The sequence below is a fragment of the Pseudophryne corroboree genome, chromosome 3 (assembly GCF_028390025.1).
Source record: "Pseudophryne corroboree isolate aPseCor3 chromosome 3, aPseCor3.hap2, whole genome shotgun sequence".
Classification (NCBI taxonomy): Eukaryota; Metazoa; Chordata; class Amphibia; order Anura; family Myobatrachidae; genus Pseudophryne; species Pseudophryne corroboree.
In genome coordinates this window covers 490787956-490805741 of record NC_086446.1, presented here as the reverse complement: position 1 = coordinate 490805741, position 17786 = coordinate 490787956, and the positions used below count along the sequence as shown (strand labels likewise).

The 17786-nt window shown below is 46.4% G+C and overlaps 1 long non-coding RNA gene across 1 annotated transcript in view; it reads left to right on the top strand.

The window, feature by feature from the left end:
- The first annotated feature begins 315 nt into the window (after window positions 1-315).
- The window catches only part of LOC135057931 (uncharacterized), a 243361-nt gene continuing 225890 nt past the window's right edge, over window positions 316-17786 (top strand). Inside the window, exons 1-2 of the long non-coding RNA XR_010244469.1 lie at window positions 316-554; window positions 653-725. This is a non-coding gene — a long non-coding RNA (uncharacterized LOC135057931). The remainder of the gene's footprint in view (window positions 555-652; window positions 726-17786) is intronic.

Sequence of the window (17786 nt, the reverse complement as noted above, 5' to 3'; positions counted from 1 at the left end):
ATCGCAAGCGCTGAGTAGGTCTGAAGCTACTCTGAAACTGCACAAAATTATTTTGTAGCCGCTCTGCGATCCTTTCGTTCGCACTTCTGCTAAGCTAAAATACACTCCCAGTGGGAGGCGGCATAGCGTTTGTATGGCTGCTAAAAACTGCTAGCGAGCGAACAACTCGGAATGACCACCACAGTCACAAATGAAACAGATTTAAAATCTCTTTGCAGCTTTGGACATTTGCTGTTTAGTGCTGTCAGTGGAAAGGGGTGAGCAGATGAACTCTGCTTTGCTAACCTGTAAAATAATTTCTCTATACAGATGGAAATGGGAGGATCATCATCCTCTATAGCTAATATTCTAAGTGCAGTGCAAGTGTGCTCAAGCAATGGTGTCCGCTAAATGAGATTAGATGTAAAATGAAAAAAATGTACACAAGAACATCATATATTATACAAAATCGGACCCTGACCAAAACGTTTTTGTGATGACATAATTGCAGCTGCCTCACGCTCATCTCATGCTGCATTGTCAGGGCAGAAGAGGAACTGGGACTGGCTTGGGGTGTAAGTATAACTGGACTAGAGTGTGTGGAGCATCCCCTGGGGGTAATTATTTATGTACAACCATACAATGTTTAATTATTTTTTTTATTATTTTTTAGAAACCACTGCTTTGGAGGTTTCTTTTCAGACCCGAGAACCACTGTTTTGTGTTTGGACTGCTACATCTGAGAGGTGTGTCATAAAAATGACTTACATCAAAATGTAAATGAGCCCCAAAGTTAGTAAGATCTACTCGCTAAAGAAAAGACACTGAGATTTTTCAGGATTTGTTTGTGCATTGTGTTTTACAAGGGGTACTATATACTGCAAGTGGCCACGAGAAACCTTATTTAAAATGCATGTAGCCATAGGGATCATTGTGCCTTTTAACCAATGCAGGGAAATGGCTCTGATGAGCCCATCTGAATGTATGTACTGTATCTCTGATTTATTTTCTCCCCAAGGATGTAACTACTGCATAATGGGGATAAGGTGCAATCAGGGAGATTGCTGGTCTATTCAGGGAGTAAGGGAGATTCCTGTTATTTCAGGGAGTCTCCTGCAGAATGCGGGAGGCAACTATGATTTAAAAGCAAAGTTGCTGTGAGCTTTAAACCAGGTAGCATACCTAAAGTTTAACACAGCTGTGATAGCTGTTTGCATGGTTATAATTTTGAGCAATCGAGTAAGGTCTTGTGGGGTTCCTTGTCGAGGACTGCAAGCTTAAATGCATAGATTAAATTATGGACTAAAAGCCCACTATTTATTATATATGGTGAGTGCAGAGCCTCTGTGATTTAGACAGACAGACAGACAGACAGACAGACAGACAGACAGACAGACAGATAGATAGATAGATAGATAGATAGATAGATAGATAGAGAGATAGATTTTATTTAGATAAGTACCCTGCTGTGATTTCCGTGTATGCACATGTCTCCCAACCATCCCGGTTTTGAAGAACTGTTCTTCTTAATTCCAGTTTGCAGGGGTTGGGAGGTACAACTGCATTGCTGCATGCAACTGGCATTACAATTGCAATGATGATGATTACTGGGGTATCTAACTATATGGCAGCATCAGGATAGGCTAAGAGCATATACTGATTTTTCTGCATTCTTAATACACACTATTTGGAGTTGCACGTATCTTACTGTATCTTACTGTACTGTATGCTCAACTCAAAGTAATTTGGTAAGAGTGCATTGTGCATTTAATGTGCATGTTCAGAGAGTAAAATTGTGCTGATCTCTAAGCATGGCCGTCATGTCTGTAGATGGCAATTAATTTCAGCCCAAGAGTGCATCATTATCTGATGCCCAGTGTGCACAGCATTGACTCAGATCAACGCTATGCATCGTAACTGCTATAAGAAATACAGTGTTCCAGAATTTTAACTGTGTATTTATTGAGAAGAGCGGATTCGGTTCCCAGAGAACCTAACCCTACCGGACTTCACTACCCGAGCCCGGGTCGGGTTTTCCCGCCTGACTCGGAAACCAGAACGAGCCAAAACGTCATTATCCCGCTGTCGGATTCTCGCTGGTTTTGGATTCCATATAAGGAGCCGTGCGTCGCCACCATTTTCACTCCGGAATTGAAGAGTGTAGCAAGAGGACGTGTCTCCGTTCTCAGTATCTGTGTGGTAGGGACAGTGGGGTGGCGATTCCAGTGCTGTCTTGTGCTGCTCAGTCCAGTGTAGTGTCTTATGCTGCATCAGTCCAGTCACAGTGGTGGTGTCCTCCGCTGCCATATGTCCATTGTAGCTGTATAAGTCCAGTGCAGTGGTGCTGCGTTGTCCTGCATCAGTACAGTGGTGGTGTCTTGTGCTGCATCAGTCCAGTCACAGTGGTGGTGTCCTCTGCTGCCATATGTCCAGTGCTGCTGTATAAATCCAGTCCAGTGGTGCTGTGTTGTGCTGCATCAGTCCAGTGGTGGTATCCCTTTGCTGCCGTATAAGTACAGTGATACTGCCGTATATGTCCAGTGATACTGCCGTATATGTCCAGTGATACTGCCGTATATGTCCAGTGATACTGCCGTATATGTCCAGTGATACTGCCGTATAAGTCCAGTGATACTGCCGTATATGTCCAGTGATACTGCCGTATATGTCCAGTGATACTGCCGTATATGTCCAGTGATACTGCCATATAAGTCCAGTGATACTGCCGTATAAATCCAGTCCAGTGGTACTGCAGTATATATCCAGTGATACTGCGTATATGTCCAGTGGTACTGCCGTATATAAATCCAGTGGTACTGGTGTATAAATCCAGTCCAGTGATACTGCCATATAAGTCCAGTGATACTGCCGTATAGATCCAGTGATACTGCCGTATAGATCCAGTGATACTGACATATATGTCCAGTGGTACTGCCATATAATTCCAGTGATACTGCCGTATATGTCCAGTGGTACTGCCGTATAAATCCAGTGATACTGACATATATGTCCAGTGGTACTGCCATATAATTCCAGTGATACTGCCGTATATGTCCAGTGGTACTGCCGTATAAATCCAGTGGTACTGGCATATAAATCCAGTCCAGTGATAATGCCGTATAAATCCAGTGCTACTGCCGTATAAATCCAGTGGTACATGCCGTATATGTCTAGTGGTACTGCCATATAATTCCAGTGATACTGCCGTATATGTCTAGTGGTACTGCCGTATAAGTCCAGTCCAGTGGTGCTGTCCTGTGCTGTATATTATTTACTCCAAATAAAGGGGTTATTAATATTTAATCCAAATAATTTTTACAGGGTTTACCCTGTGTGGTGTAGAAGTACGCTCTCCTTTGCTGCATTTTGCTGCATTTTTCCAGAGAAATAATGCAGAACAAAAATTTGGAGTATAAAATAGGGAAAGATCAAGAACCACTTCCTCCTACTGTTGCTGCTGCCGCTGCTGTTGTTGCTGCTGGGAGTCAATCGTCACCCCAGAGGGGAAGTCGTAAGACCACTTGTACTACTTCAACTAAGCAATTGACTGTCCAACACTCCTTTGCGAGGAAGATGAAATATGACAGCAGTCATCCTGTTGCAAAGCGGATAACTGAGGCCTTGACAGCTATGTTGGTGTTAGAATTGTGACCGGTATCCGCCATTAGTGCAGTGGGACTGCAGTACCAACCCTAGATGGGCCAGGTGTTTGTGCCGCACACTTGTGTCGCTTAGCTTAGCCATACAGCTACCTCATTGCACCTCTTTTACTTCTTTGCATGATGTGCTGTGTGGGGACTAGTTTTTCTTAAGTGCCATCCTGTCTGCCACTGCAGTGCCACTCCTAGATGGGCCAGGTGTTTGTGCCGCACACTTGTGTCGCTTAGCTTATACCCCTTTTCCACTATAAGCATGGGTCGCAGCCATGTCGCCTGACACGGCTGCGACCCGTGCTACAGCCCCCTTTCAGCAGCACTCACCAACCCGGCATATTGCCTGGTTGGTGACGCTGCTAGTGACGCGGCAGGGGCGGCGCTGGGAGATCACATGATCTCCAAGCGCCGCCCTCCCTATACACTGTGAACGGGAGCCGTGTCGCCTCGACACGGCTCCCGTTCACACTAGACAGCTAGCCGGGTTGAACACGTGTTCAACCCGGCTAGCTACCCGGGTAGGATTCCCAGATCACTTGATCCGGGAATTTGCCAGGGGACCCGTTTCCACTAGGGAAAAATACGGGTAAATGCGCGCCCCCTCGCATTTACCCGTGTTTTAAGGAGCTAGTGGAAAAGGGGTATTAGTCATACAGCCACCTTGGTGCAACCTTTTGGCCTAAAAACAGTATTGTAAGGTGAGGTGTTCAGAATAGACTGGAAATGAGTGGAAATGAATGTTATTGAGGTTAATAATACCGTAGGATCAAAATTACCCCCAAATTCTGTGATTTTAGCTGTTTTTATGGTTTTTTTTTTTAAATCATCCAGATCCAAAACCAAAACCCGAAAGGGTGGTTTTGGCAAAACCAATCCAGATCCAAAACACGAACATGGAACCAGAACCAGAACCAAAACACGAAAACTAATAAAAAATGTAAAAAAATAAATATATAAAAATTTCTTTGCATGAAATAAATGGAGAAAAAACATTCTTGGAAATCCTACAAATATCTGTGTTCTGACAATTTATGGATAGACATTATCTCTTCCCACACTTATCAAAGTGACATAAACTGGCTGCTTTCACAAACACAAAAGTACTTTAGACTGTCAGAAAATGTAATGAATCATCTGTTATCAGGAGGGGTGCTAGCACGGATAAGCAGAGGTGTGTGATTGCTGTTTATCTTGTATAATGTCTCAAAGGATCAGTCAATTAGGCTACTGCAGTCTACAGAAGGAGGAAGCCTGTTGTAATGTTAGTAAGACACAATATTCTGCTGATAGAATTCCTTTACACTTATAAAATTATTTACAATTTGTAATAATTCACTGTTAAAACTGCCAAATACAAACCTATTCCTGTAATTGTGTTCTCTTTAGTATGTGTATTCTCATTATACACAAATCTGTTGGAGTTGTATAATTTTTTAAAAATAAAGGTGCATACACACTAATTTTTACCCTTCCTGAGCGATGTTGTTCACTTTCTCAGCAAGTGTGTATCTCGGCGGCGATGACCAGTGTGCGGCTCCGCGGGTTGTTAACGACCCTCGGTGTCGGTGGTTCATGCATACTCAATCTGGACTGTCGTCCAGTGGCTGCCTACATGCCCCGGCCGCTGCGTGACGTCACTGAGCGATATGAACTGTCATATCGCTCAGTGTGCACGGCCAGCCGCCCGGCCCCATAGGGGCAACTCTAGACGACGTCGCTCATAGAGCGACGTCGTCTAGTGTGTATGCACCTTAAGATTGTTTTCCAAAACATGCCATCACAACATGTATGATGTAATTGAAAATGTATCTAACTGTATCTAAAAGAATTGCTTATTCTAAATATTAAAACATATTACATCCTTGGCCCAACTAAAGGTGGGTACAGACTAGGCGATGTGTTCTATGAGCGACGTCGCCTAGTGTGTTACCTTCCCTGATGGATCTGCCCGCGATTGTGCGTACACACTGAGCGATATGACAACGATATCAATCACTGACGTCACGCAGCAGCCGGGCTGTGCATTCAGCTTTTGGACGACAGTGCAAATTGAGCTACATGCACGGCCAACAGTGAGCTGATTGGCTGGTATTTTATCTCTCTCCCCTTTATCTCTCTCAATTGCTTAGTAAATAGCTTTTAGATTTAGGCACCAATTGTACTTTTGCTAGAAAGTGTTGAAACAAATGAAAAAGTTTTGGCAAGGACTTCCCCTTTTGGTCTATTAAGTTTAAGTTAGTGAAGAAAATTAAAGTTTACACCTATTGTTTGATCAGACGAGTAATGCTGGGTACGCAATTGATCTGCAGAAATATCTACAGATGGATCAGGCAGTGTGTTGTGCATTCACACTGCCCGATCCATTGTGACTGACATCACAAACTGGATCGGCCATCGGGAGTGCTGCAGGGCCGACGCGATATGTCTGTGAATGATGCCGATGATCCAGCGATATATCGGCCGTTCAATTGAACAGTCGATATACAGTATTGTACAGTGTGTACTAGAGATGAGCGCCTGAAATTTTTCGGGTTTTGTGTTTTGGTTTTGGGTTCGGTTCCGCGGCCGTGTTTTGGGTTCGAACGCGTTTTGGCAAAACCTCACCGAATTTTTTTTGTCGGATTCGGGTGTGTTTTGGATTCGGGTGTTTTTTTCAAAAAACACTAAAAAACAGCTTAAATCATAGAATTTGGGGGTCATTTTGATCCCAAAGTATTATTAACCTCAAAAACCATAATTTACACTCATTTTCAGTCTATTCTGAATACCTCACACCTCACAATATTATTTTTAGTCCTAAAATTTGCACCGAGGTCGCTGTGTGAGTAAGATAAGCGACCCTAGTGGCCGACACAAACACCGGGCCCATCTAGGAGTGGCACTGCAGTGTCACGCAGGATGTCCCTTCCAAAAAACCCTCCCCAAACAGCACATGACGCAAAGAAAAAAAGAGGCGCAATGAGGTAGCTGTGTGAGTAAGATTAGCGACCCTAGTGGCCGACACAAACACCGGGCCCATCTAGGAGTGGCACTGCAGTGTCACGCAGGATGGCCCTTCCAAAAAACCCTCCCCAAACAGCACATGACGCAAAGAAAAAAAGAGGCGCAATGAGGTAGCTGTGTGAGTAAGATTAGCGACCCTAGTGGCCGACACAAACACCGGGCCCATCTAGGAGTGGCACTGCAGTGTCACGCAGGATGTCCCTTCCAAAAAACCCTCCCCAAACAGCACATGACGCAAAGAAAAAAAGAGGCGCAATGAGGTAGCTGTGTGAGTAAGATTAGCGACCCTAGTGGCCGACACAAACACCGGGCCCATCTAGGAGTGGCACTGCAGTGTCACGCAGGATGTCCCTTCCAAAAAACCCTCCCCAAACAGCACATGACGCAAAGAAAAAAAGAGGCGCAATGAGGTAGCTGACTGTGTGAGTAAGATTAGCGACCCTAGTGGCCGACACAAACACCGGGCCCATCTAGGAGTGGCACTGCAGTGTCACGCAGGATGTCCCTTCCAAAAAACCCTCCCCAATCAGCACATGATGCAAAGAAAAAGAAAAGAAAAAAGAGGTGCAAGATGGAATTGTCCTTGGGCCCTCCCACCCACCCTTATGTTGTATAAACAAAACAGGACATGCACACTTTAACCAACCCATCATTTCAGTGACAGGGTCTGCCACACGACTGTGACTGATATGACGGGTTGGTTTGGACCCCCCCCAAAAAAGAAGCAATTAATCTCTCCTTGCACAAACTGGCTCTACAGAGGCAAGATGTCCACCTCATCTTCACCCTCCGATATATCACCGTGTACATCCCCCTCCTCACAGATTATCAATTCGTCCCCACTGGAATCCACCATCTCAGCTCCCTGTGTACTTTGTGGAGGCAATTGCTGCTGGTCAATGTCTCCGCGGAGGAATTGATTATAATTCATTTTAATGAACATCATCTTCTCCACATTTTCTGGATGTAACCTCGTACGCCGATTGCTGACAAGGTGAGCGGCGGCACTAAACACTCTTTCGGAGTACACACTTGTGGGAGGGCAACTTAGGTAGAAAAAAGCCAGTTTGTGCAAGGGCCTCCAAATTGCCTCTTTTTCCTGCCAGTATAAGTACGGACTGTGTGACGTGCCTACTTGGATGCGGTCACTCATATAATCCTCCACCATTCTATCAATGTTGAGAGAATCATATGCAGTGACAGTAGACGACATGTCCGTAATCGTTGTCAGGTCCTTCAGTCCGGACCAGATGTCAGCATCAGCAGTCGCTCCAGACTGCCCTGCATCACCGCCAGCGGGTGGGCTCGGAATTCTGAGCCTTTTCCTCGCACCCCCAGTTGCGGGAGAATGTGAAGGAGGAGATGTTGACAGGTCGCGTTCCGCTTGACTTGACAATTTTGTCACCAGCAGGTCTTTCAACCCCAGCAGACCTGTGTCTGCCGGAAAGAGAGATCCAAGGTAGGCTTTAAATCTAGGATCGAGCACGGTGGCCAAAATGTAGTGCTCTGATTTCAACAGATTGACCACCCGTGAATCCTTGTTAAGCGAATTAAGGGCTGCATCCACAAGTCCCACATGCCTAGCGGAATCGCTCCCTTTTAGCTCCTTCTTCAATGCCTCCAGCTTCTTCTGCAAAAGCCTGATGAGGGGAATGACCTGACTCAGGCTGGCAGTGTCTGAACTGACTTCACGTGTGGCAAGTTCAAAGGGCATCAGAACCTTGCACAACGTTGAAATCATTCTCCACTGCACTTGAGACAGGTGCATTCCACCTACTATATCGTGCTCAATTGTATAGGCTTGAATGGCCTTTTGCTGCTCCTCCAACCTCTGAAGCATATAGAGGGTTGAATTCCACCTCGTTACCACTTCTTGCTTCAGATGATGGCAGGGCAGGTTCAGTAGTTTTTGGTGGTGCTCCAGTCTTCTGTACGTGGTGCCTGTACGCCGAAAGTGTCCCGCAATTTTTCTGGCCACCGACAGCATCTCTTGCACGCCCCTGTCGTTTTTTAAAAAATTCTGCACCACCAAATTCAAGGTATGTGCAAAACATGGGACGTGCTGGAATTTGCCCATATTTAATGCACACACAATATTGCTGGCGTTGTCCGATGCCACAAATCCACAGGAGAGTCCAATTGGGGTAAGCCATTCCGCGATGATCTTCCTCAGTTGCCGTAAGAGGTTTTCAGCTGTGTGCGTATTCTGGAAAGCGGTGATACAAAGCGTAGCCTGCCTAGGAAAGAGTTGGCGTTTGCGAGATGCTGCTACTGGTGCCGCCGCTGCTGTTCTTGCGGCGGGAGTCCATACATCTACCCAGTGGGCTGTCACAGTCATATAGTCCTGACCCTGCCCTGCTCCACTTGTCCACATGTCCGTGGTTAAGTGGACATTGGGTACAACTGCATTTTTTAGGACACTGGTGAGTCTTTTTCTGACGTCCGTGTACATTCTCGGTATCGCCTGCCTAGAGAAGTGGAACCTAGATGGTATTTGGTAACGGGGGCACACTGCCTCAATAAATTGTCTAGTTCCCTGTGAACTAACGGCGGATACCGGACGCACGTCTAACACCAACATAGTTGTCAAGGACTCAGTTATCCGCTTTGCAGTAGGATGACTGCTGTGATATTTCATCTTCCTCGCAAAGGACTGTTGAACAGTCAATTGCTTACTGGAAGTAGTACAAGTGGGCTTACGACTTCCCCTCTGGGATGACCATCGACTCCCAGCGGCAACAACAGCAGCGCCAGCAGCAGTAGGCGTTACACGCAAGGATGCATCGGAGGAATCCCAGGCAGGAGAGGACTCGTCAGAATTGCCAGTGACATGGCCTGCAGGACTATTGGCATTCCTGGGGAAGGAGGAAATTGACACTGAGGGAGTTGGTGGGGTGGTTTGCGTGAGCTTGGTTACAAGAGGAAGGGATTTACTGGTCAGTGGACTGCTTCCGCTGTCACCCAAAGTTTTTGAACTTGTCACTGACTTATTATGAATGCGCTGCAGGTGACGTATAAGGGAGGATGTTCCGAGGTGGTTAACGTCCTTACCCCTACTTATTACAGCTTGACAAAGGGAACACACGGCTTGACACCTGTTGTCCGCATTTCTGGTGAAATACCTCCACACCGAAGAGCTGATTTTTTTGGTATTTTCACCTGGCATGTCAACGGCCATATTCCTCCCACGGACAACAGGTGTCTCCCCGGGTGCCTGACTTAAACAAACCACCTCACCATCAGAATCCTCCTGGTCAATTTCCTCCCCAGCGCCAGCAACACCCATATCCTCCTCATCCTGGTGTACTTCAACACTGACATCTTCAATCTGACTATCAGGAACTGGACTGCGGGTGCTCCTTCCAGCACTTGCAGGGGGCGTGCAAATGGTGGAAGGCGCATGCTCTTCACGTCCAGTGTTGGGAAGGTCAGGCATCGCAACCGACACAATTGGACTCTCCTTGTGGATTTGGGATTTCGAAGAATGCACAGTTCTTTGCTGTGCTGCTTTTGCCAGCTTGAGTCTTTTCATTTTTCTAGCGAGAGGCTGAGTGCTTCCATCCTCATGTGAAGCTGAACCACTAGCCATGAACATAGGCCAGGGCCTCAGCCGTTCCTTGCCACTCCGTGTGGTAAATGGCATATTGGCAAGTTTACGCTTCTCCTCCGACAATTTTATTTTAGGTTTTGGAGTCCTTTTTTTACTGATATTTGGTGTTTTGGATTTGACATGCTCTGTACTATGACATTGGGCATCGGCCTTGGCAGACGACGTTGCTGGCATTTCATCGTCTCGGCCATGACTAGTGGCAGCAGCTTCAGCACGAGGTGGAAGTGGATCTTGATCTTTCCCTAATTTTGGAACCTCAACATTTTTGTTCTCCATATTTTAATAGGCACAACTAAAAGGCACCTCAGGTAAACAATGGAGATGGATGGATTGGATACTAGTATACAATTATGGACGGGCTGCCGAGTGCCGACACAGAGGTAGCCACAGCCGTGAACTACCGCACTGTACTGTGTCTGCTGCTAATATATAGACTGGTTGATAAAGAGATAGTATACTCGTAACTAGTATGTATGTATAAAGAAAGAAAAAAAAACCACGGTTAGGTGGTATATACAATTATGGACGGGCTGCCGAGTGCCGACACAGAGGTAGCCACAGCCGTGAACTACCGCACTGTACTGTGTCTGCTGCTAATATATAGACTGGTTGATAAAGAGATAGTATACTCGTAACTAGTATGTATGTATAAAGAAAGAAAAAAAAACCACGGTTAGGTGGTATATACAATTATGGACGGGCTGCCGAGTGCCGACACAGAGGTAGCCACAGCCGTGAACTACCGCACTGTACTGTGTTACTGCTAATATAGACTGGTTGATAAAGAGATAGTATACTCGTAACTAGTATGTATGTATAAAGAAAGAAAAAAAAACCACGGTTAGGTGGTATATACAATTATGGACGGGCTGCCGAGTGCCGACACAGAGGTAGCCACAGCCGTGAACTACCGCACTGTACTGTGTCTGCTGCTAATATATAGACTGGTTGATAAAGAGATAGTATACTCGTAACTAGTATGTATGTATAAAGAAAGAAAAAAAAAACACGGTTAGGTGGTATATACAATTATGGACGGGCTGCCGAGTGCCGACACAGAGGTAGCCACAGCCGTGAACTACCGCACTGTACTGTGTCTGCTGCTAATATAGACTGGTTGATAAAGAGATAGTATACTCGTAACTAGTATGTATGTATAAAGAAAGAAAAAAAAACCACGGTTAGGTGGTATATACAATTATGGACGGGCTGCCGAGTGCCGACACAGAGGTAGCCACAGCCGTGAACTACCGCACTGTACTGTGTCTGCTGCTAATATATAGACTGGTTGATAAAGAGATAGTATACTCGTAACTAGTATGTATGTATAAAGAAAGAAAAAAAAACCACGGTTAGGTGGTATATACAATTATGGACGGGCTGCCGAGTGCCGACACAGAGGTAGCCACAGCCGTGAACTACCGCACTGTACTGTGTCTGCTGCTAATATATAGACTGGTTGATAAAGAGATAGTATACTCGTAACTAGTATGTATGTATAAAGAAAGAAAAAAAAAACCACGGTTAGGTGGTATATACAATTATGGACGGGCTGCCGAGTGCCGACACAGAGGTAGCCACAGCCGTGAACTACCGCACTGTACTGTGTCTGCTGCTAATATATAGACTGGTTGATAAAGAGATAGTATACTCGTAACTAGTATGTATGTATAAAGAAAGAAAAAAAAACCATGGTTAGGTGGTATATACAATTATGGACGGGCTGCCGAGTGCCGACACAGAGGTAGCCACAGCCGTGAACTACCGCACTGTACTGTGTCTGCTGCTAATATATAGACTGGTTGATAAAGAGATAGTATACTCGTAACTAGTATGTATGTATAAAGAAAGAAAAAAAAACCACGGTTAGGTGGTATATACAATTATGGACGGGCTGCCGAGTGCCGACACAGAGGTAGCCACAGCCGTGAACTACCGCACTGTACTGTGTCTGCTGCTAATATAGACTGGTTGATAAAGAGATAGTATACTACTAATATTATATATACTGGTGGTCAGGTCACTGGTCACTAGTCACACTGGCAGTGGCACTCCTGCAGCAAAAGTGTGCACTGTTTAATTTTAATATAATATTATGTACTCCTGGCTCCTGCTATAACCTATAACTGGCACTGCAGTAGTGCTCCCCAGTCTCCCCCACAATTATAAGCTGTGTGAGCTGAGCAGTCAGACAGATATATAATATATATAGATGATGCAGCACACTGGCCTGAGCCTGAGCAGTGCACACAGATATGGTATGTGACTGACTGAGTCACTGTGTGTATCGCTTTTTTCAGGCAGAGAACGGATATATTAAATAAACTGCACTGTGTGTCTGGTGGTCACTCACTATATAATATATTATGTACTCCTGGCTCCTGCTATAACCTATAACTGGCACTGCAGTAGTGCTCCCCAGTCTCCCCCACAATTATAAGCTGTGTGAGCTGAGCAGTCAGACAGATATATATAATATTATTTATATATAGATAATAGATGATGCAGCACACTGGCCTGAGCCTGAGCAGTGCACACAGATATGGTATGTGACTGAGTCACTGTGTGCTGTGTATCGCTTTTTTCAGGCAGAGAACGGATTATAAATAAAACTGGTGGTCACTGGTCACTATCAGCAAAACTCTGCACTGTACTGAGTACTCCTAATGCTCCCCAAAATTAGTAAATCAAGTGTCTCTCTAATCTATTCTAAACGGAGAGGACGCCAGCCACGTCCTCTCCCTATCAATCTCAATGCACGTGTGAAAATGGCGGCGACGCGCAGCTCCTTATATAGAATCCGAGTCTCGCGATAGAATCCGAGCCTCGCGAGAATCCGACAGCGTCATGATGACGTTCGGGCGCGCTCGGGTTAACCGAGCAAGGCGGGAAGATCCGAGTCGCTCGGACCCGTGAAAAAAAACATGAAGTTCTGGCGGGTTCGGATTCAGAGAAACCGAACCCGCTCATCTCTAGTGTGTACGCACCTTAAGGGAGTAACTTTTATATAATTTTTTTATTGAATTACATAGTTCTTAGAATCACGCTTCTTTCTTAAATGCACATAAGGGGTCTTTTCAATTAGTGCCGTTATTTTCAACAGTCGGAAATACCGACACTTTTCAACAGGAACACAGTAGGTCGAATTTGCATTTGACCTATTCAATGCAAGTGCCGATTTCCGTCTGTCGAAAACCCCGTGGATTGGCAGATTAGCCGCAAAATCATGGGTTTTGTTGAATTAGCTGACAATTCTGACAGGATTTTGGTCCGTTTTCGACAATGCTGATCTTACTTCAAAAAAATTCAGATCAGCATTGTCGATAAACGAGCAAAACCTGTTGAAATTGCCCGAGAATTGAATACTGCACTGTCGGATCCTCTCCGTCTGAGAGGATCCGACATACTTTGAATACCCCCCTAAATGCACAAAAGCATGCCTCCTAACCAGGGCCGGTGCTAGGGTGTCCGGCGCCCTACTGCAAACTATCAATTTTGCGCCTTTCTACAAATACAAATGTGACCGATCTTATCCTCAGAGCTGTAACTAGACATTTTGGTGCCCATCAAACCCCCCCCCCCCCCCCCAAGATCCATAAATATAGGGTCATTAAAAAATTACATAAAATATAGGGGCGTAAAATAATTGTGACGCACAGTAGTCAACATTATTCAAAATTGCGCCACACAGCAGTACCACTTATACAGAGCCGGCCCTAATCAATATGATGCCCTAGGCAAAATTTTGGCTGGTGCCCCCTAGCACCACTGCTGGTTCCGCCTCTGACCTTGTACCCCCTATATTTTAAACAGGAACAGTTCGCACATTTGGCGCACAGCCCAAAAAGGGGCGTGTTTTTGCTGGCAAGGGGCATGGCCACACAATAACCCCAATTCCAATTACGCAACACAGTACTGCAACTTTATTCACATATGATCATGCGATAGTGTCCATAATTCATATTACATCCCACAGTAGTATCACTTTACCTTATAAACGTTACTCCTCACAGCAGAGCCCCTTATTCACATTACATCACACTGAATTGCTCCTTATTCACATTACACCACACCCTATTGCTCTTTATTCACATTAGACGATACAGTACTGCCCTTTCTATATGCAACGCCACATAGTAGAGCACCTTATACACATAATGCCACACATTAGTAATGCATTTACACACATTCCACACAGTAATGCCCCTTACACATATGAGACACCTTATTAATGTCCTTATAAACATAATGCGCCTTACACATTGTGACAACCTTTATTAATGCCCTTTTACACATAATGTCCCTTACACATATGCCGCACATTATTAATGCCCTTATACACATAATGACACACATAGTGCTTCCTACACATTTGCTGCACATTATTAGTGCCCCTATACACATAATGACACACATACAGTAGTACCCTGTTACACATATGCCGCACATTATTAATGCCCTTACACACATAATGACACACATAGTGCCCCTTACACATATGTTGCACATTATTAATGCATTTTTATATGACACACATAATGCTCCTTACACATATTCTGAACACTACTGCACAAACAACCCACTCACATGCACACAGCACTCACACTGCCACTAACACTGTGACCTCTGCCTCTGCTTGGATACAGATGTGTCCTCATAAATATTGCCTCAATGCTAACATCGGGCACACCTTTTTTTTATGAAAATGCATCTTATTTGCATTGATATGTGGCTAGGATGCACAAGCAGCTTCTGCTGATTAAAATGATATGCAGCATGCCTATATACTGTGTGAGACTGTGGCTGTATCTGCATATGAAATGCTACACACAGAATATAGGCATGCTGCATATCATTTTACTCAGCAGAAGCTGCTGATGCCCCTAGGCATATCAAATGCCCTAGGCAATTGCCTAGTTTGCCTATGCCTATGGCCGGCTCTGCACTTATATACATTACACAAGGTAGTGCCTCTTATATACATTACGCCAGATACAGGCCCCTTTTACATATTGCACCAGGTAGAGCCAGTCACACATTATTCCAGGTAGAGCACCCTTTTACACTTTGCACCAGGTAGAGCACCTTTTACACATGCCACTTCCCCCAGCAGGGGGAAGCGCCAAAAATATAGGGGCCACAGAATAGTACCAATTCACATTACACTGCACAGTAGTGTTCGCTAGTCACATTACACCGCACAGTAGTGTTCGCTAGTCACATTACACCTCATAGTAGTGTCCATTAGTCACATTACACCGCACAGTAGTGTTCGCTAGTCACATTACACCTCATAGTAGTGCCCATTAGTCACATTACACCGCACAGTAGTGTCCGTTAGTGACATTACACCGCATAGTAGTGTACGCTAGTCACATTACACTGCACAGTATTGTTCGCTAGTCACATTACACTGCACAGTATTGTTCGCTAGTCACATTACACCGCATAGTATGTCCTTTAGTCACATTACACTGCACAGTCACATTACACCGCACAGTAGTGTTCGCTAGTCATATTACACCGCATAGTAGTGTCCGTTAGTCACATTACACTGCACAGTAGTGTCCGTCAGTCACATTACACTGCACAGTAGTGTCCATTAGTCACATTACACTGCACAGTAGTGTCTGTCAGTCACATTACACTGCACAGTAGTGTCCGTTTGTCATATTACACCGCATAGTAGTGTGCGTCAGTCACATTACACTGCACAGTAGTGTCCGAGAAAAAAAAAAGGCTGCTGAGTAGTGCAGCCAGGGGTCAACCTTATATCAGATGCGTCGGCAATGTAATTGCGGATGCATCGGGAGGCGGTGCTACACATGCTGGGTGGCGCTCAGCATGTGCAGAGATGAACGCAGATCCGGCTACGTATGCAGCGATCTGCATCCATCTCTGAATGACCCCCTATGCCAGGTACAGCCTTCATTCCCTCCACAGTGCGGCCCCGTTACCTGCAGGAGGTACCGGCTCGGGCGCTGCTCCTCCTCTCCCTTCTCCTCCGCTTTCTTGCAGGCTCTGTTACTCCAGTGGCTCTTTAGGATGCTGTCAGTGATGAGGGGGAGGGAGCGGGTACTAATTACTTGGGCCTGGGACTGATGGAGGGGCCCGGAGGGGGCCCTGGTCCGCTGCACTCCCACCTTACTAGGCAGCAGCAGCAACAGCATCAGCTCTCATCTTGGCAGCACAGCACATGCTGCAGTGTGCTGTGCTGCAGTGGGGCAGAGAGGCTGCTGTTATTGCTGATCCACTGTGTGTTCCTGTATGGGTGGGTGGAGGGATTGTGATCACACTCCCCCCTCGAATTGACCCTGGCTGAGGGGCTGAGGGCTCAGGGATCAGGCACTGCACCCACCCTGCACTGTACTGCAAAGACTTCAGAAAAAAGCAGCTTGGGATGTCAGCGGCACTGTGTGTGGGCAGAGTCAGCACACTGCATGCATTCTCTAGGGAGGATGAGTGGGAGGGAGCCGCGCTGCAAGCTGCCAGCGCCGCTGCCTGTCATCCAGTGTGACAGGCGCAGCAGCAGCTGGCAGCAGCAGGGATGCAGAGCAGGGAGAGGCTGAGCGCCTCTTCAGTTTGGCGCTTCCCTGCACTGCATCCCTTTGCTGAGTGGCTAGCGCCTGCTCTGCTCCTAACCAGGGCCGGCTCCAGGCATGTTCGACTAGAGCGACCGCGCGGGGCGCCACTCTTATAGGGCGCCGCACGCTGCGGCCGCCATATTCCTGCCTGGAGCCAGCCTTTAATCTGTGTGTCCCACTCCCGGCCGCTTGTGTGCGCGCTGCTGTGCGACGCCGGCGTCTGACGTTGGACGCCGGCGCCGCGCAGCGTGCATAGCGCGCATACAGTATCGTTCCTCCGTCCGCGGCCCGCCCACCCGCCCGCGCCCACAGCAGTACTCCCGGCTCCCAGCACCGCAGTGTCAGTGACAGGTAAGTTAAAATCTGTCTGGCACTGTGTGGGGTCGTTTATGTTTCTGGCACTGTGGGGGCATATCTGCACTGTGGGCGCATACCTGCACTGTGGGGGCATTATGTTTCTGGCACTGTGGGGGCATATCTGCAATGTGGGGGCATTATGTTTCTGGCACTGTGGGGGCATATCTGCACTGTGGGGGCATTATGTTTCTGGCACTGTGGGGGCATACGCATATCTGCACTGTGGGGGCATTATGTTTCTGGCACTGTGGGGGCATATCTGCACTGTGGGGGCATTATGTTTCTGGCACTGTGGGGGCATATCTGCACTGTGGGGGCATTATGTTTCTGGCACTGTGGGGGCATATCTGCACTGTGGAGGCATTATGTTTCTGGCACTGTGGGGGCATACGCATATCTGCACTGTGGGGGCATTATGTTTCTGGCACTGTGGGGGCATATCTGCACTGTGGGGGCATTATGTTTCTGGCACTGTGGGGGCATACCTGCACTGTGGGGGCATTATGTTTCTGGCACTGTGGGGGCATATCTGCACTGTGGGGGCATTATGTTTCTGGCACTGTGGGGGCATATCTGCACTGTGGGGGCATTATGTTTCTG